At 44.6% G+C, this 21,488-nt stretch overlaps 1 long non-coding RNA gene across 1 annotated transcript in view; it reads right to left on the minus strand.

The window, feature by feature from the left end:
- LOC141019792 (uncharacterized) overlaps positions 1-19,734 on the minus strand; it is a 60,094-nt gene extending 40,360 nt beyond the window's left edge. Inside the window, exon 1 of the long non-coding RNA XR_012180789.1 lies at positions 19,423-19,734. This is a non-coding gene — a long non-coding RNA (uncharacterized lncRNA). The remainder of the gene's footprint in view (positions 1-19,422) is intronic.
- Between the last annotated feature and the right edge of the window lie 1,754 nt (positions 19,735-21,488).

The following is a 21,488-nucleotide window of genomic DNA, read 5'->3' on the forward strand; positions in this document are numbered from 1 at the left end:
CCTCAGCCCTGAGATTGTTTTAAGGCTTTTCCAGACTCCACTGATGTTAGTACAGACTACTGTACTTCCCCAATCACATCCATCGTGTGCCTAACCTTGAATGAAAGCTCAGAGGGGGAGGGCTGTGTCTTTGGAGACCGGACACAGAGAGGAATCACTTACCACTTTCCCCAAGAGACCCCAGTAGAGTTATACAGAGGAGGGATTCAAATAACAATGGCAGGAGGGAGGGGCTGAATGTTTCCTGAGATCACATGTTGTTCAGACGACCACAGCACTTGCCAACCAGCCAGCCGGGCCGGCTGTACGCGGAGGTCCACAGGGTGAGAACACACATGGTTTGAGTTTGGCTCTGTGTAGGACCGGGAGGAAAGAAGGGGCCTGGTAACAGGAACCCTCCAATTCTCACTTCCTGCTTCTGCTGGAAACGTGATCTGAGTGCCCGTCGTGCCCATCAACACAGAGCGCAGTGTTGTCCGGCAGCCGAGGGGATAGCATGTTCGTGCACGGGGACACCCCATCACACCGAATCAACCTGTCAGCACCCCGAAACTCTGAAGGCTGGTGTTTCCCTAATGAGCTGGGAGGAACAAAGACAATCCCATTCAATCACGCTGCCAATCCTCCTGTGCCACGGCAGCAGGATAGCTGACATTGCGGAAGGGGGTGATAACTAAATGGCATCCGCCTTGAGATGAAAAAGCAAGATGTGAGGAGTGTTTCTTTCTCTTAAGGGGAACCTGGTTCTCAACGACATACAGTAGATAGATATTTACAGCTCATGAGTGTAGAAAGGCTACACATGGGTGAACCATGGGGAGAGGCCATAATTACAGGCTTGTGCAACCGTCTTAATTGCCTTTACTACCTGAAAGTCAAATCAGTGTCACTTAACCTGCTCCTGGAGGAAACAACTCCAGCTGACCTCACCGTCCCTCCCTGACGGCGGAAGGTGACTCAACTCCGAATACCGCAGGTTACATTTGGTCAAGTAAACACACCACACTCATAAAACCACTCGAAAGGGTGCACATGTACGCACCAATCACCAGCGTTTTTAGCTAATAGCTACAGACGGAGATGAAAAGATTGCAGGAAATTAAGCAGTTTAACAAAAGATGCATGGGACAAAGTGTGTGCCTCAGTGTGTCCATGTGTGCCGCGTGTGTTGCCAAGGCCCTAGCTCCATTGTTTATGCTCTGCTGTGTCTGGGTCAGCAGGGTTCTTGACTGAATTCTTGCCCCAGCATGCAGAAAGTTTTAACAGTGTTGTTGCAGGAGGAGGAATGATTACATTATAAAAATACACCACACCATATGTCCTAGTGAGAGCCCAAACCACACGATGACATACAGTAGAATCCAGCAGGCCTTCTCTAACCCTGCTTCTGAGCTGACGCAGCCTCGCAGCGGCTTTGGGCGATCCGCTCACCTGAAGTTATTTCCAGAAGAGAGAACAAGATGGAGTGACTTACAAGACAGCAAATGCTTACTCAGCAAGACGGAAAAATGGGACCAAAAGACACCACAAGGAGAGTTTGTGCTTAGCTAAACGTCTGGTTCTCAATCATACTCTGCTAAGATTAAAGTCCGACCAAACACATTAGCAGCCGATGTTAATGGCGTCCACACTCCTCCTTCCTTCTCTTGAAGATGTGCCAGTCGGTGCAATTAGCTGGTGTTCTGTGTATTCAGTTACAGAGCGAGGCACTGTGAGAAAGGTACCGACAGAGAAGAGTTAATGCAAATGTGGCTTTGGCAGCAAAGGTCATTAGCGCTACTTCCCACACGCACAAACACGACACGAGCAAGTGAAAGATGGCTACGCAGCTTTTGCATACAAAGTTTCCCCTTTTGCGTGAACCTTCCCACACAAGTTCAACCTGGTCGGGAGCCAGCCGGTTACCTCGATCAGAACCTCGCCCTCTTTCTTCCCGTCTCCATTTCACTCTCTCTGTGCTCTCCTTGTGTCTCACAACAAGATGGAGCATGCTCACTGTAAGCCTCTTGGGGGGTGAAAGGGATAGGGAGATTAAATTTATTTTGAATTCCTTCCCCTTAATGTGGCAATTACCCCCCCCCCCCCCCTCCCTCTCCCTCACCTCTTCTCTCTTCTCCGAGCGGCACAGCACGGAGTCTGTTCCAAAGCACATCTCGTTTATGTTTTGTACACAGAAAGCATTTCTTTCACCCCGAGTCGAAACTCAAACTTCGCAGCAGAAATGGCGTGCCTCTCGTTCAACTCAAGGTGGATTAGATTAAAAATGGGTGCGTAGTATGAATTGAGTATGATTTCTTGGTTTGAGAAGGATAAGAAAGGATCCAACCAAAATCACTGATAGTTCTCACTTTGCATGCTTGTATCACAGTGACAGCTAACATGCACAACTACTGACTTTAGCAAAAATGGCTTTAAAGGTGCAATATGTAAGAATTTTAGTTCATATTCAAAAGAAGGCAGACATCTCTATGGCCAATGATCTCCAAAACCTGGCAACTTACACCAAAACAATCTACATGGATAAATAGCACTACAGGTAAGGAGAAAAATATGTCTTTTAGATTCAAGGGTGAACTGTCCCTTTAAACTTTTCTCAATGAGACAAAAGTAGATGGCTAAAAGCTCTAAAACCATAATTCTATGCTTCTTAATCACACCGTTTTGCAGCGTCATAAGCCCGGTCATTTGTGTCTAATCTTCCTAAGCAGATCAGAAACCGTGTGTGTGTTTGCCGTGCGAGATGTTGCTGGGCCTTTTTTTTCTGCATCCAATACAAAGGTCAGGAATGCTAAGGTCAGCAATGCTACAGTTACAAAAGTGTCTGATTGTGACGTCCGAAATCCCTGATCCAAACCACTTGTGTAACACAAAACCAGCCCGGGGATGTGAGATTTCTCGACTCAACTTTTGTGCCACTTTTCACCGCTCCGACACAGCCTCTCCTTTGGTTAATGAATCCCACCGAAAAGGCTCCATTTCCCTCTTTTCTTTGGTTGGAGGGCTAGTCACAACCCCCCTTTTCACTGCATTTTCACACATTCAATGCATCCAAAATGGTCTCGTTTTCTATCAACTAAGCTTCTTAATTGACGGTTCTATACAGCGAGGGATTAGCCGATAAGAGGGGGTGAAGAAAGAGAGGGAAAGCAAAACAAAAAGAGGAAGTGAACGGTCAGTTGGGGTGGGGTAGGGGGGGTGGGCGGGTGGCAGGACACCAAAGGATTACCACTGTCATGTGTTCTGTGATAAAAATATGTCTTCAGATGTATGGGGAGAGAAGGAGGAAGGACTTTGTGAGGCATCCAAGAAAAACGTGTGCTATCAGGCACCCTCTCTCCGGGAGAGAACAGAGGAAGGCCCCTGCAGTGAGAATTCAGTATTTCCTCCACCAGTAGCTGCAGTTAATACACTCGGAGGACCTGAAACTATTTCCATAGGCCTGTCTTCGACGTTCCCTCTCGCTTGGCTCACATATCTCCTGCTCTCTGTCTTTATGTTACTTCACACAGCTGCCCAGGGCCCGTTCGTGTGCTAAATAGTTTGTCATGCTGTAATGCTCTAATCGGTTCTTTCCATTGTTTGCCGACTTGCCAGCACGTTCTGTGATTTGATGAAAGTCGGGTTGTAAAAGAAGGTTTCGTGCTGCTGTGAGATCTCCGAACTCTTTAGAGCAAAGCTGTAGTATGACTAAGTGCAACAGGGACTGATATAGTGTGTAACCTGTGAGCAGTGAGCACACACAAATTCGCACAGTCGCAGAGTGCCAGCTGTGCCACTGACGTAGGTGGAGTCCGAGTATCAAGCCAACACAGGCCTTTATAATGGTGCTAGATTTATAGGTGTGGTGCCTTGTGTTCTATATCTAATTACAGATTTTTTACAGTGATAGCATGTTAAGCGAAATGTAATACAAGAGTGTTAGAGCCATTGCTTTGACCTAGACATAGCAGCCCTACCTTTTAATTTAACAATATAGGGTTTCACCGAAAAAAGGGCTGATATGCTTCCTCCTCAGGAGTGCACAGGTGATGTCGCTGGCGCAGAAGTGATTTTTCTTTTTGTCTTTCAGTCCTTTTTCCTTCAATCTGCTGCTCATTTTCAGGCGCATTTCTTTTATCTTGTATTTGACAAACAAAGGTGCCATTAAGTTGCATGCCTTCCCTCTAACAATATTTAATTAGGTTAAATCAAGTGAAAAATGGCCAACTCCGACTCCAGGGAAATTCCAGCTGGGGAATGACAGGGGCTGCAGGGCAGTGGGAGGGGTTTGGTGCAGTGGAGATGAAAGTCGAGCTTCATGTCTTTTTGATGGATTGGTACAGACACAGGGGAAACTTTACACGCTGTTTATTTGACCATGCTTTCCGCATGCACGTATCGTATTAAAAACCACAAGTGTCGGGAGAGGAGTCAGAAGAAAGGGCTCTTTCCTTCGCTCAACAATACCCGAGCTGTTCGGCCTGATTTATGCAGCACAAAGGTCTCAGCGAGGGAAGAGAAATACACACCCATGCGTCACACACTGACAGTCTCTGCTGCCGCAGATGATCTGCAGCGACACATTGAAGCTGTCATGTACACAAACACATGTGGCATGTGGACTTTTGCACACATACTGAGAGTAGCTAAACTGGTGCATCTGTCAGTTGCGGCCATAATCTTCAATCTGACACCTGGCGTTCAGCAAACAATTATAAAGCAATCAAGCAAGCAAAATCCTGGTGGTGTTGAAATCATGATAAAAGGCCACAGTGGTTGAACGAGAAGTGTTGCGCATCTTCTAAAACACAAGCGTGTTAAAATAATAATCAGATTTGAGCGTATTCAAAAGGGGCATGTCTATAAATCTTGGGACATGCATATGTTTTACATCTGCTGTGAAATTCCCAAAGACAAAAACACGTTTTTATATTTGACAGCAGTATTAAACATCATAACGCGTCAAACTGTGCCTCAGCTAAGTTCTGAGGAGTCCTAGTCTCCATGCGCCCTCACATTTGCAGAGCAGATGTCTTGATTAGAGCATAGAGAGAAAATCTGTCATCCCTCCCGACAAGACGAGGGGCATGAAAATGCACAGAGACAGCTCTGGACATAAAAACAGCAAAGTGTTCAACACTGAAACCGTTTTGTTTTCTAAAAACAACATAGTATCCGGATGATTCAACACACAGCACATCAGACTGTTAATATATCAGGCCTGGGCGTTACGGCCTGAAAGGAGACCTAACATGCTTTTTTGTTTTCTTGCACATTTAAAAGTTCTTGAAAGTTAAAAAGGTCAAAGCACCAACAGAAGCTCCTCGTAAGTAGTCCCACCTTTAATTCTGTGACTATGTGACATCACAATACATCATCATGTCACACATTTGCATAATGTATGCCTAGTGGCTAGTTTAGCTCATGAGACTTGATTTAGCACAGCTGCTCTTTTGTTGCTCACGGTGCTGGGTCAGGCATGTGTGAGCTGACCAATCAGAGCAGACTGGGTATGCAGGAGGCGGGCCTTAAAGAGACAGGCGCTAAAACGGTGTGTTTCAGACAGAGGGGGAATACAGAGCTGCAGTATGGACAATATGAGAAGACCGATGCAGAGGACTACGTACTTTTCCAAGAGATTTTTTACAAATAGTCATCAGTAATTGGGATATATTGACTAAGTGGGTAAAGACAAGTAATAGAACAAGAAAAATACATCACTTTACTGTAATGCAGCCTTTAAAACCAGGAAAAGACAAAACTTATTCCATATCACGATATTCCATTATCCAAAATCTACCTTAAATGCATTAAAAAAGATGGAAAACTGGAGTCAGTCTAAGATGATTAGTAAGAAAAGTAAAGACCACCCGTGTTTGCTATAAAAACCAAAAGCTGCATGAAACCCGTGGGTCTCACGTCCAATCACATCTCATAGATCAGACTGTTTATGAGACAACCTGTAAAGACCAGAGGCAAAGGCTCAGCCACATGTTTTACTGCTCTGTTTGAATAATCAGGTACAAGTAAAACAAACAGCAACAGAAGGGATGTTTAGCAAGGAGCTCAGGATCCAACTCGAGGTAATAAGTGTTCATTAGTTTTAATAGCCCGGCTCCTGGACCAAATGAAATGAAGACTAGGAGACCGCATCCAGCTAATGTAAATAAACCCAAAATCTCCTCCACTGTCCATCTTAAAAAATGTTCTCTCGCTTTCTTTACAAACTGAGTAAGAGTGAAGCAGGAACAGGAAGATTTTGCCAAACGGTACAGTTTTTCATTCTTTATTATCATCAGAGAGAACTTGAATCCGGATCCTTTTTTCTACTCTAGACTGCTATGCTAAGCCTGCAAACCAAAAAATGTGCAGGACACGAGTCAAGGATTGTTTAATCTTGAATAAAAGTTAAAAAAATATATCTCCAGTGACCCAGCCGTCATGTTTTAAGCCGATGTTAGTCCATTAAGCAGATGCTGGTGTTTGGTGGCACATCTTGATTCCACCTGAGCCCAGAGAGAGGCGGTGTGAGACGGGCCCAGTGGTCCAGATGGCCCCCCACCAATACAGGCCTGAACATAAACATGGCTTGGGTCTGGTTGTGAAGAGGGAGACCCCGTTTATTTATGGACATGTCTGGGTCTGGGACACAATTATAGAAAGATAGATAGAGGAGGTGAGGGACAAAGGAAAAATGGCAGGAAAGTGGAGAGTCCAAACTTACACATGGATGGCTTCCAGCATGAGATCTGGCCCACCTGGACAGTAGTAGCTGGATATTAAGTGTGCCAAAGCCAACACACTTTCTTATCTATGGACTTGGTCCAATGTACAAACTGTAAAGTAAAATAACTTACTCGTTTGAGGAACTAATCGATCTCTCTGTGACGTCAAACGCGCTACAAACGAGTAACCAGAGCTATTGGCTGCAAGGCGGCAAAAGTAGAGAGAGGGTGCGAGGTCGGGGGAATTTAAAGAATTTTCCCGTGTGCTTACCGGTACAAACCAAGCCCACTGCAGGTTTATGAAAGTGCGGCTTTTCATCTTCACTGCACTCCCTTCAACTGTATCTGTTTAATCTAGACTTTTACAATAGGGTTTTACAGCTTGATAGCCAGGTTACAGAGGCCCAGACATCGTAAGGTGTTTTTTATGGTGCGTGTAGCTCCTTTATGACCAGGCCAAACGTCATTGCGTTACTGTACAGTGCAGGGGCAGGTAGTTCTACAGAAGAGGAGCAATGTGGGTCATTTTGGACCAAGGAAACTGTGGTAAGGATGAAGAAGCATTGAGGAGTAGATCACCGGCACACTTGCAACTCAAAGGCTGCAGCTTAGACAACAGTGCGGCACACTGGCAGCTCATCTCACAAAACAACTATCCATTATGAAAAACAAGTTACACAATGAATCAGCCGTTATGGGAGGCTCCGCAAGATGTTTGTTTGTAATGAGAGACAAATTATCCGTCATTTACTTCTCACATAACATTTTTGCGATTAGGGTAATAACATATACAGTTTATGGAAGAAGATTCGGACCAATGAATCATTTTATCTTTAGAAATCTGACTTTAAACTCAAAATTAGTCAGAAAAAATTGTTACAAGTCACAATTCTGACTTTTTTCCAAGAATTTTGATTTCAATCTCAAAATTAAACTCAGAATTCTCAAAATTAAAGTCAAAGAAAAGAGTTTTAAGTCGCATTTCTGAGGTTAAAGTCAGACTTCTGAGTTTGAAGTTAGAGTTGTGACTTTTTTTTTCGCAGATTTAGATTAAAGTCTAACCCTAACCCTTTTTTTACTCTCTTAATGTCACTGTGACAGGCGTCTCCTCGTCCTTGTGCCCCAGTGTGAACGTTCTCTGCTCGTCCCACTCCGGCATCGTTACGACATTGCGCAGGGCAATAAAAGTCAGGCTAGGTGATTAGCACGGTGGCCTGACACAGCATGCGCACACATACACACACACACACACACACACTGAAGTATAAACATTACACAATCGCAGCAAACATACGAGCAGCTTCAGCTAATTAAGACCACGCTGCCTTTTAATGCCTGTTTATATCTGACTCTTAAATGAATGCTGGCCCTGGAGCTCCTTCCAAAACAGCTCAGTCGCAGGGGGAGGAATGGAGGTGATAGTGACGGAGGGATGAAAATTACAGCAGGAGGAGGAGGAGGAGGGGCTGGCAGTGCCACAAGGCAGAAAGTTCATTCTTGAGTTAAAAAAATTGCAGATAGACCAGACCATTTAGTTCGAGGATGGTGTGTGCATTATTTTAGCAAACTTGTTTCATTAGATGATCCAGGAAGGCAAAACGTCTGAGGCATAAAGATTATCAAACGTGCTGGCCTGTTTGAATTTCTTTGATCTTCATGATTCAGTGAATGATTGAACGCGAGCGAGGGGAAAGGGAACTTTAATACCTCTCAATCAGTACCATGTGGGGCTTTATTGGTGTGCTGCTGCCTTGGCGGGCATGAAGGACACGGAGACCCAGGGGGCAGAGGGACTGGCTATCGCTCGCTCACATCGTTAAAGTCGATAAGCTGGCAGCTGGCAGGAGGGAAACTTGCCATCAGTAACCACCAGGTCCCCGACCACTTCACTCACATTTTCCAAAAAAAAAAGCTGTTTTTCTCAATCTGCTCTGCTGTGGTTCGACCGGACTCGGCACCCTCCATAACAAGCAAAGGGGCCGGCGGGTCTGCTGCGCGGCGCCGCGGCTCTGGAAAAGTCCGGCCTCACCTGAGTGACCTCTGACCTGTCCCTCACGGCCACCAGTCTCTCCGTGAGGCCTCTGAGTAACAGTAAACACGTGAGAGCGGCTACTTCTGCCTTTACAGGTCACACGGCGCACGTAACCCACAGCTAATACACGATTTTAGAAATGTCACAGCTGTAATTATATTTGCTTGTGGATCACCCTTTTAATAAGCGCAGATTTTTGGGTTTCAAGTTGCAGCTTGCACGGAGAATCGGGGATTTACTGAGATGGTGGCGTAGGCATGTGTGTGTGTGTGTGTGTGTGAGAGGGAAAGACAGATGTCTGGTGGAGGCTCGGTTGGCAGCGTTTACAGTGGAGGAGCTAACAGAGGAACACACACAAACATACGTACCCACCTCACACAAACGCACTGAAACCTGAGCTTACAACAGCCGCTGCTGATGCCCGCCTTGTGTGTGCATGCACATGTGTCTATGTGTTCGACTCCAGCTATAAGACGCTCTCTCCACAGCTGCCCCGACACACGTGCACCCCATTTAAGCCGCTGCTGATTGAGCGCTGCAGCACCGATAGCGGACGGGGGACAACGACATAGTTATTCATTTTCATTGCGCTAGGGTTTCCCCCGATTTCTAATTGGGGTTTTGCAGACGTTAGTGGAGGTTACCCATGCAGTGGAAGGGTGAAACAGTGTCGAGCAGAGAGAGGCTGGGTTGCTGCGTACAGCTAGAAGGCCCCCGTAAAGGAGCTGCTGCCACTAACAACACCCCATTAACGTCAACCACAGGGAGCACAGAACCGTAAGAGAAAGTTATAGAGAAAGGCTCACCGTGTAATGCTTTATTGCACTGCTGCAGAATGTGGTTAATGCAACAGGCAGCATATGCCATCTGAGGCTGAAAAGGTGCAAAAAATGCAGTTAATGAACAAATGTTTTCCTAAAGCATGGCTCGCCTGCAAAGTACAGAAAGACTCCAGAGAGTCCAAAGTGAATTATTAACTCGAACAGTAGACAGAGGTTTACCTTCGCCATCGACTAGACAGATATACAATCAGACTTCCTCCTCGAAGCTCCACCTTGACTTGCTCACTCTACCCGCTCATGGTGTCTGCCATAAACAACAGCTTGGGAAAAAAAACATGGATCTCTTCCCTAAAGGCAAGAGAGCGCCCACAGTACCCGCCCGCCCGCCTTGGACGCGTCTGGTCAGGCCCTCAGCTCGGCTAACCCGCGGTAGCTGTTATCAAAAGCTGCTGAAGGATTTAGATGATCGAATTATTATGAAGAGATGAGTTACTTTGGAGAACCGGAGAAGAGATGAGAAAAGATAAGCAACTGGGAGCAGCAGTGTTGCAACCAACCATCGACTTCTGTTGCGGGTTAGCGTTGGCACTCGGAGAAGGAGATTTGACGCAGGCGCTAATGTCAACAAGCTCTCCACAAAGAGCTGAGAGTAAACTTGTGGGCTCGCACTTTCACTGAGAATAAATAGAAATCAAATAGTGGCCAGCAGCTCAGATAAGGCCACAGTTAGGAATTTGATGTTGGTTTTCATAAGAAAGAAAGTAGATAAGAGAGATCCGGAGGAACTGCTCGCAGAAATATTACAAAGGTTATGCAGACGTTTCTGTGTGTGTGTGTGTGTGTGTGCACAGCTCTTCAAGGTGGCTAAAGTCCCCTTTGTGACAAACCTTAAAGGAGAAATCTGATTAGCTGTAGCTTAAGTACAACTTGACATAAACTGCAGGAGGTGTGGCTACGTGTTTAAAGTACACACACTCTGCACCGACCCACTAATTCACTTAACATATACCTGCACACATGAAGTACAGCACGATAGACGGACCGTGCTGCATGTGCACGCGGTTGCACAACAACTGAAGATTAACGATTCGCTTGTGATTACAACTTCTTCCCATGACACCTTTTTCCCATAATCTCCATCTGACAGGAACCTGAAGAACGACATATTCTTAAATCTGATTTGCTGAGAGCGAATTGGTCAGCGTTCAACAATGAAGTGTACACAGTGAGAGGAAACGGAAGACAGGGCCTTCCAAGGTGTGCAGCAAGAAACATAATATTCAAGAAGTTAATTCAGAGGAGCTGAATCGTGTTTCAACAGTGGTCGTGAGGAGTTAAACAGACCTAGACGTACAGAAAACGTCCTTTTTTGTAAGTTTTATAAGTTCTAACACATGCATGAAGCAATAAACAACTGTAATTATGAGCCCGGACATAAAGCGCCCTGCATCCACACATAAAAGCCACCTGTGGGAACTAGACTGTAGGTGGATTTATCCTCGTGCGATTACTGCCAATCATAAGCTGCCCCACCTGTTCCTGAAACATGTCACCTGTATCGTCCTCTCATTCATTCTGCACTCTGTAATGTCTCAATTTCACAGACGGGGAGCGAACAAAGAGCTGAAGAACTGGCAAGGTTTCCTCATCAAGATTTAGACTTAATTATTCTGAAAACAAAAAAAATGACTCCGCTGGTTCGGCAGCATCTCAACCAGTCAGGCCGGAAGAGGTCTCAGAGCGACAGATGTACAAAGTGAACAGTTGGCTTTATTGAAGTTCACTCTGAGTTTATCAGCGTCGGTACACACAGAGGCACACGGCCACTTTGATCTTCAAAGGGAGATGAGCACGAATGAGGGGCAATAAGAAGATAATAATGCCAATCGACATCCATTACTCCATAGATCACAGGGTTACTTCAACATGCTAAGTAGCCTTTACTCTCAGGAGGGGGGGGAGGCGCATTTAATGGTCCCACATTGCCATCTAGTGATTACATTTGAGACTAAACCTGAAGAGACTCTCAGACATGAGCTGAGCAGTGGTGGACGACGTATTCAGACCCTTTGCTTGATCAAAACCACACTGTGAAAATCCTGCATTCAAAAGTATGTAACTATAATAAGCAAAATACACATTATTAAAGTATCAAAAGTTAAAGAAATGCTCCCTGCATGAATGCATGTACGCGCAGATGTACTTTATACACCGTTGGTTAGTTTAATCGACAGCAATGATATTCTATAAAATCACCATGTTTGTTGTGTTAAACTTTTCATGAGCTCAGAAAAGAGAGAGAGGCTCTTTAAATAGTTGATTTATCTTAATTTTCCTCAACTGACAGAGAAACACTCAATCCTTCAGTTTATCAAAAACATTCAGCATAAACACGTGATTTTCACTGGACAGGGAGGGTATGAAAAACTGCAATCTGAAAAGTGTTAGTACAATACTGCCTCCGAGATGTAGCTGAGTAGAAGTATAAATTGGCATGAAATGGAAATAATCGTATTTAGTAAGTAAATGTACTTAGTTACATCCCACCACTGGTGCTGAGTGCACCGTACCTGCAATGGCAGCAAACCTTCACATAATGATAAAAAACAAATGTATTGAAAAGTCTGTGAAGCACCCTCTGGCAAAGATTTTGGATTTTAAACAGTAACAAGTTGTATATAAAAAGAGAGAGAGGAGAGGGCGTTGTCTTATGCAAGAGCGACACCTTGTGGGTAATACACTCAACTGTAGTGCAGTGATATATTTTAGACGAGGAGAAAAGAAAGGAGCTCTGTTGTTAACTACAGTTGAGCCTTCAGCTCATTCAACACTGTAACTGAAAACAGTTTGACCTGAAGATACGTCCTACACAACACAGATCTTTAAACGTGTGTCCACTGTGATGTGAGATGTGGAAATGCTCATTTCATGCCACTTATGAAAAAGACATTGTTTTGTATTGTCGTGCATGTTACAGTAAAGAAGCTGAGCAGTGGAGTCTCCCAGTATGTCTCGAGACAAACTCCGACCTCTAGTGGTGTTTGAGGTAAGTGACACTTTTGTTGCTTTGAAGCAGCGTCAAGGAGCCTTAAAAATAAGGAAGGCTCGTTACGTCACTGAATCTTGCTTTGGTGCCAGACTGTGCTGTCAGTTGTATTGAAGTCTACGGGAGAAGCATGGAGAAACACACTGAAACCCAACATAGCTACACTGTATGACCTCTGATGAAGAAATGCCTCCAGAAAACACTTCAGAGATTAAGTTAACAACTGATTTTTTTCCCCAAATGACTGACAGGGTCCCTGATGGGACTGAAGGAGCCTTTCCCAAATGAAATTGAGGGACGATAAAAAGAATTCAGTACAGCCGTCACCACAGTCCGGCACCAAAACAAGGTCCGGTGATGTAATGAGCCTTCCTTCCCTGCTCCAGTGCACCTGATTCAAATGAACGGGTCATTATCAGGCTGCAGCAGAGCTTGAGGATGAGCTGATCGTTTGAATCAGGTGTGTTGGAGCAGGGAAACGTTCAGCTTTTAGGTTCGATGCCCTCCAACAAGTTTCCTGAATACCTGGGGTCCGCTGCAACTGTCAGCTCGTATAAATCAGGGCCTGGGGCATAACCGTTCACTGCGGCTTTCTAATAAGTTAGATGCATAACTTGTTTTTGATCTGTGACCATTCGTTTGTTTAATTTTGTTTGTATTGTCTTCTAAATGCTATTTCTTTGTTAACTATTTTTGCTTGTTTTCAGTTTTGTTTGGACTGTTTTCATGAAATGTAAATGTATTGGTTGCCTCGTGTCTGAAAGCTGTGATAGAAATAAACTTCAGTTCATTTCAAGGTTCAATCAAAGGAATTTGGACTTGGACACATGATAGAAAAGTTACTGTTAAGTGACCTAAATTTGTAATTAAGAAGTGCACAATGCTTCAGCAGACAGAGTTAGGTTAGGTTTTATACAGAGATGGCATAAACATGTTGTGTGAGGGACTGAATGAACATCTTTTTTAATAATGATTAGATTGCTTTCTGTCATGTCATGTTAGTCATCATTGCTCATTCAAGAATTTTTAACAAGACAATTTGTTTTGTTAGTTTTGATCAAATATCATCAGGTCAGCATTATTAAGTTTAAAAGAGGCTTTTTATTATACTCTGAGTGACTTTGGTAATGTTATTATTAAAATATATGCAGTACTTTTATTTTCTATATTTCTATGGCTGATGACATTTGATCAAAACTGACATTGTTACACTTTTATTTTCTAAAACACAAGCAGCTTTCTGGGTTTTTTTTCCTGTTACTCACTTCAAAATGTTGAATGATATTCATCCCTGTAATGAGCTTCTGAGATAAAAACATTTGTATATTTTGTATTTCTGATACTGAAACGTGGAGGTTTCGATTTTCAAAAAGGACCTTCAGTCACCAAATCTAGAATATGATAATATAGTAGTGGATAAAAAAGGGAAATAATGTGGAAAAAAAAAAATCATTAAAGGATAAACAATTCATCCATTGATTTTAAATGTATTAATGCCGAAACATAACAGTTCTTCTTTTCACAAATGAGTTTAAAAAACTAAGAAAACCTTGAAGATTTACCAAACTATCTTTTTTTCTGATTAGATCTCTGACTTTATTTATTTCTTTTTAATTTTTATGTTTCATGTTGTCCTTTTGTTTTGATTACCTCATGCTCAGACTGTAAATGTGCACTGCTTTATGTTTGTACTTTATGCCAATGTTGTAATGGCCTGTCACTGATTATAAATAAAGGTCTGGGGGAAAAAAACAATGTCTGATTTATTAGCACCACAGATGGGCGACTGAGGAAATGCAGCTCAGGAAACCAATATCATGTTACAACCTACACTGTCCACAAGGGGGCAGCAGAGTATAATAAATACACCAACTGCGGCCTTGCACTACCACATAGCCACCTTTTCTCAATGCCATTTTTTCAAAAACAAAATAACAATGTTAGACGGAATATAACTAATTGTTTTTTATCATAAAACAATTTAAACAGCTTGTCACAATATTTGAATCCTCTCAACCACGACACAAAGTCCGTCCAGCATCGGCCCACTGAGCACATGAACGTCCGTCTCTCCTCCACAGCCTGCTGGATGAGTGATGCCCGGTGATGACAGCCTGTCGTCTGGACAGCCTCCAGTTGATTTCATCTGTCATTACGGCACTTTGGCGCTGTGTGCTTATCTGTGCCTCTGGTCAGAGGACACTGACAGCCACTTCTTCCACTCCGGCAGCATGTCTGTCAGAGAGAGGCTCAGGGCTCAGTGTGGTGGCTTGACCACAGAGCGTACAGGCCTGACTAGCCAACCACATTACAGCTTGATTGACAGCTTGACTTACTACATGATCATGCGGGTGCACCTTCTAAATGATAACAATCGACCGGTGTAGCTCGACCTCGTTTACTCTCATTTTAACACTGCTAAAAAAAAAAGTGTCACACCGGTCTCCTACACAATCACAGGATTTAACACGCACACATACACACACACACAGTCGTCTGAGGAGCCTGGTGGTCTGCTGTGTCCCGGGGAGGTCACGCAGGAAATTTCACGCTCCTCTTCACACTGAAAATGTCTCCTTTATCCTCCCCACTGAGGAGGAAAGAAAAGGGACGAGGAGTGAAAAGAGTGGCTCGATCGAGAGAAAAAAAAAGAAAAAGAAACCGCTGAATGAGGATGGCTCACTTGTGTAGGTGTGACTAGCTGGAAACCCAGCCGGCAAAGTAAAGGCCGAATGTGGTCACAGGTTCGGTGGAATGTGACATTTGTGAGAAACACAAAGGGAGGAATTTTCCCTCCAAAACGAGAGCACGGGAGGAACAAGAGAGGTCAGTATTGCGAGAAAACAGGACGAGGAATGTGTGGCATTTAAAGCATCGCAAAAGCTGAGATCGGTTTGATATTTTCTCGCGTGCGAGGCACACACCTGAACGCACCCTTCATTCCTGCCTGCATGTGTTCGTGTTTAACTAGCAGAGTCTCAGCCTGTTCTCTGCAGATCCTGGTAGTGAGGTGGGCGGTGCGTGCAGCCTTCCCGTGGCTGAATGGAGCGCTGTCTGTCTTCGTCCGGCCCGACAGAGGTGCCCCTGTGCTGCACTGTGTGTCTTCGCTGTTTGCTTTCTGCCTGTCCTCCACCCATCTTTCTCTCACCTTTCTGCGCCTCTCCATCTCCACCGCGCCCTCTTTTTCCTTCTGCGGGGCGCTTACACGGGAGGTCGAGGACAGAAGGGATGGCAGGATTTAAATAAGTGTGCCAGATTTCTAAACACCAGGTGCAGAGGGAGGTTTTTATCAAAAAGCACGAGACCCAGAGGCATCGTTTCGAAGAATCCCCCACTCCTGTTCACCACTTCCTCTACTCTCACTTAAGCTGTCTGTCTCTCTCAGCCTCCCACTTCCTGATAACTCCCAAAGTGGGGCACCGCACACGCACACACCCTCCAAGTTGTGGTTTCCCCGTAGGAAATCAGCGATCTGCTGCCATTACCCCACCAGCACTTACTCCTCCTCTCTCCTCCCTCCCTTTTTTTTTTTTTTCCTTTTAAACAAAGCGTCTCTCCCTCATGAGCATCATTAGACAGAGAGGAGACAATCGGTGGTAGGTCAGTAGGAAGAAAGCAGCGCCCAGACGGTGGCAACAGGCCAGAGGAAAACACAAAATAGCTAATTAGTCTGACGCGGTGGTCTGGTGTCATAGCATCAGAGAGGATGATGCTCGATGGGAGGATTGGACGAGTTAAAGTATCTCCTCAGAGCTGACATTCAGAACATTGTGCCTTTCATCTGTAAAGTGTCAAATTCTGGGCAAACTGATGAGATGGCTACTCACAAAATTGGCTTTTGTGCCAGAAAACTAACACATTTCTTACACGTGTTCCTTAAAGGGGCACTGTGTAGAAATTCAAACTCAGAATTTTAATATTAACAATATTAATGAGGCGATAATACAACCTCGGAAATGTTTATTTTTATTTCCATAACTGAATAAACAAGCTGTCCTCAGAGGAAAATAAGGTCCCCAGAACACTGTTCGAAGCTAGAAAGGCGTCAGGGTCCGCCAAATATAAACAAAGTAAAGCAGTGTGAAACTGTGTTGTCCTTTAAGGTCAGTTTGTTTATTGAGTTTCCTTTGGCATCAAAACTTTGTTTCTCTTCTGATTAGAATTTCTTCTGCAAAAACTCCACAGTGCACCTTTAAAGCCGAGAGAAAATCACAAACGGAGGGAAAATCACCGACTGAGAAAAGAAAAAAAAAACACTTTACACAGCGCTCCCAGCTTTTCAAAACCTCTCTCCTTCTCCCTCTCTCTCACACACACATAAACACATAGGCACAAACACATACACCTCGAAACAAAGGTGCCATTTTACTCAGGAAGGGTCAGCAGTTCTCTCCATCAGACAGGGGCTTGTTCTTGGTCAGAGGCTGCTGCCCAATCTCAGGCCACCCTCCCCTGGCTCCACCGGCCCCCTCTGGCCCCCCTCTGGCCCCCACCACCCCGGAGACAAGCTCCCCATTGTTCCTGCACTACTAATAAATGACAGTTCTCCTGTTCAGACAAACTTTAGAGCTCACTCTAAACACACACACACACACACACACTGTAGTGTGTAAATGGCGCCCTATATGAAAGGACACAACGGCTTTACTCTCAGGCCTGATATTTCTCATGGAGCTTGTTAAAAGGTTATCTGACACGATGGATGGAGGGATGTTTTTTTTTCCTGCAGACCTGATGAGGTAACGCTGAGGGTGGTGATTAATACGTAATAAATGTCCCTATCGCTTTCCGAAAAACGGTCGTGACATCAAGTTCACCTGGAGGTCATTGCTGCTCAGTCAGCGTTGTCACCTGTGTGCAATGTCACACACACACACACACACGATACTGAGCCCCGATCAAGGCCGGGGACCCGAGGTGAGACTTGAGTATGGACATGATATATCACCACTCAACTTAAGCTCATAAACACACCATTAACACGCTCGACCACAGCAACTCGATCTGTTTACCTTCACCGCTGTGCTGGGGGACTATCGCCTGAGCGGAGGTGGGGGGTGCACATGATGTCCAGCTCCAGCTCTGAGCCGTTACATTTTCTTGAGGTTCGTCTCAACGCCGTATGAGGTCACTTTCCAGCACTTTGGACTTACAGACGGGCAGTTTTTTTGTACCTCAAGGCCCTCTATAGGATCACTGTGGTGTGGAAAGTGTGTGTCTGTTTAGTCTGAGCTGCGTATGTTACCTTTATTGTCCAGGTGACACTTTAAGGTCATGGAAACCGGTGTGAGGAGCTCAGACGTTGTTTACCAGACGATAATAACAGCGGTTGTTAAGTGAGTCCGACCCTGGTGTGTATATGGCTCTCCACTGCGGTTCACCACAAGAGTATCATATGACAGCTCATCCAACACACTCAGCCCTGCGAGGAAGCAAACTCCTGCTTTGCTATTCTCAGGAAATAAACAAAAGCATCCAAAAAAAGAAATGAGTGGATGTATTTGTGACGCTGCCTTGATGGTGAGGGGCGTGTGCGTGCGTCTGCGTTCGCATGGGGGCGACGCTGGCAGCGTGCAGGACAGATGCAGGGCGAGCGGGGGTCACGACAGCAGACATGCTCCCGCTCCGCCGTTCGAACGACAAAAGGAGGAGGAGGAAGAAGAGGCAGAAGTTGTGAGAAGAGGAGTAAAAAAAAAAAAAAAAAAGCCCCAGTGTTTAGTCAAGGCCTGCTCACTGACACAAAGTCTGTCTTTGTCTGCCTCCCAGGGTGCCAGATAAAGGAATTCTTGTGTGTCGGGGGCTCTGACCGAGTTTATTTGACACTTCAGCTCCTTTTGTGAAGCAAGTGTCCCACCGTCAATGCTGGCCATGAGAGTCACTTGGCATTAGACAGAGGGTCCCTCTTCAGTGGAGAAAGGGGGTCTTGTTTGGAGAAGATTTTTAATGGAGGGGGTGTGTGGGGGGTTGCTGAGTTAGAAGGGGGCGTGGGGGGGGTCGGTCGTTGGTCTGTGCCTTGCGCTGTATGCAGACATATAGTGGGGTCTCTGTCCCCCTGCAGCAACAATAGGTGGAATTCTTCAGGAAGAGGAAGGTGGAAGCTTCATCGGATGACGTGCGTGAACGCAGACCCACTATGAACGCCGTGCAGTTATGTCACAGATGACCTTAAATGGCTCATATGTGAGTGCACCTGTAGGTTCCAACTCAAATAAAGCATCTGAACATGACGCAGGTTTTGCTCCATGTGTCAGGTGACAGGTGCCTCACATGGCACCGACCCTCAAAATACACCCTCACCTGAATGGAGTCCCTGTAGGGAGAGAGGTGGGTGGGACCACATGTTGGTCACTGCGCCCACACTGCTGCGCCTGGGCATTTTTACAGCTATGACAGGACACCTGGGCAGTGCAGGTGTGTGTGACAGGTCGTAAAGGTGAGGGCAGTGTAAAAAAACAAAAACAAAACGACACCATTTGGAGTTTTCAGGGGGAGAGATGCGCGCGTAATGAACCCAGGAGAGGTGAACAGGTGAAGCTGAGTGTGTGGCGCAGATAAGGGGGTGCCAAACACGCCCCCCTCCACAGACACACATCACACATATTGATAATAGTTGACCTGAGGAATCCCGAGGGAGAGGAGTCTGACTGTGTACTTTGCGAGGGAAGATGTGGGCCAAATGTGTGGAGATAACGACCGAACCTTTGGTCCAAACAGCCACTGTCGAACCGTTTTTTTATTTAATTTATTTCCTGTGTTTTCTGAAACAGTGGCATGAATTAAGTTCACTCCGAACAGGGAAACACCAAAAAGAAAAGACAAATTAATGTTCAGCTCAGGTAGAAGTCTTTTCTCACATACCTGCCGGATGAGGAGATGCGTGCTGTCATTATCCAAAATTGCAGGACATCTGCCGAGCATCGCTTTCATAATATAATCCAGGATATTCCGTTTCCTTGCGCCAAAATCCACCAAGCGATTTTTTCCAAAAACCGTACCATGCCATCGGCCGTCTGTCACACCGGCCACACGCGTGAAGTATCCCAAGAGACTCGTGTGTCCGCCAAACGGCTTGTCCAGCAGAGTAATGGACACCACTCATCCCGTGTGAGAGACAGTATTTCCTTATATCCAACAGGACGGTTTACAGCTGGAGTGCTGAATCCATCAGCTGCTGCCATCATCAACTTTTATCAATAATAATAATAATAACAATATCTCCACGTGTGTCAGTGCCGTTATGGCTGCATTTAATCCGCTTCACGCGTCCAAAGAATCCGTGCGTAAAGTGATTGGCGCTCTGGGCAAATCAAGCAGATCGATCAGTGTGATTACTTCCAATATGAGGTAAAACAAGTAAGTTCCTCCTCATGGTCCAGTCCAGTCCAGTCCAGTGCAGTGATGGTCTCTGCAGGAGCTCCACTAAGCGTCTTCGTCGCTCATACGATGTACTCCCGTGAAGAGCCTGAGCCGCACTGAGCCATAGTTGGAGCAGAGCAGCGGAGCACATGCAGCTCTCGGCACGACGTAGGCGCGCAAGGCATGACGGTACATGGAGTTTATTGTTGGAGCAGCTATAAATATTTGAGGACAAGAGAATGGTATCAGATTGAAACTTAAAAATAGAAAAAGGGGGAAAACACAGGAAATGTAGGGAAATATAGTACAAAATAAGTTTAACTGAAAGTACTTTTTAATACATTTACCTTAGAAGGTTTACTCTTACATTAATTCAACCCTGTTACAAATAGCAATATATCATCGTATCATCATGATTTGTTGTTTTAAAGGGGCACTGTGTTGTTTTGGGGAAGAAACTCAAACTCATAATTTAAATATTTGCAATATAAATGAGGTAATAATACAAACTCAGAAATATTTTTTTTCCTTCCCATGACTGAAAAACAAGCTGTTCTCAGAGGAAAATAAGGTCCTAGGAAGGTGGCAGGGTCCGCCACATATAAACAAAGTCAAACATATGAAATTGTGTCGTCCTTTAAGGTCAGTTTGTTTATTCAGTCATGAAGACAAACACAGTTTGTTTATTTAGTTTGTGCACCTTTAAACTTGTTTCTTGATTTTAGGTCCCCCACTTTACACACCTGACTGGGAACAACAAAAAATACTGGCATATTTACAGTAATGTTCATGAAAATGCACTGTCCCTGAAATGAACTTAAGTAAAATAGAATTATATAAAATGTAATGCTATTATTATTATTATTATTGTTCATCTGTAACAGTCAAGTAACTTGTTATGTCATGACAACAAGCTGTTAGAGTCTTGTTGCAATCAATCATCGCGTGTCAGTTGGATGCCAGGTTGCGTGTGAGCCCTGTGTGAGCAGTGCGAGTGAGTAATAATGATCATCTGTCGCTGCGCAGAGATACAGGGATGTCGGTGCCTTGAATCACCTTCCCATGAATGAATCTCTTGTCTTTCTCACCTCACTTTCATGTCCTAACCACCTCCAGGCTTGCTTGTATTTCTGGGATCATAGCTTCCCCTAAACGTCAAAAACAAGGACTGGATTCCTGGGGACGTGGAGTAGCTCCTCCAAGAAGTTTGATTCATTTACATGTGTAAGAACATAAACTCACACAGTTGATGGGTTTGCGGTGTTCGTCTATTTCTCTAAATACAAACATTTAAAGTAAGTACATTGATTATGTATATGTGAGTATACCTTATATGTCAGTTATGTATACGTCATGTTAGTTATGAATTTCACTGTGATACAGTATGGCTGCAACTCGAATCAAGACCCAGTATCTGTTGGTAAACCTAAAGTAAGACAATTGGTAACACTTTATAATAAGCATCATTAATAAATGATACATTTATAGTTAATTCAACTTGAGTTTATAGTTATTTCACTGCTAACAAACAATGAAATGCTGTTAACAGTCAAATAACTATTAATTAA

The sequence above is a fragment of the Pagrus major genome, chromosome 23 (assembly GCF_040436345.1).
Source record: "Pagrus major chromosome 23, Pma_NU_1.0".
In the NCBI taxonomy this organism is placed as follows: Eukaryota; Metazoa; Chordata; class Actinopteri; order Spariformes; family Sparidae; genus Pagrus; species Pagrus major.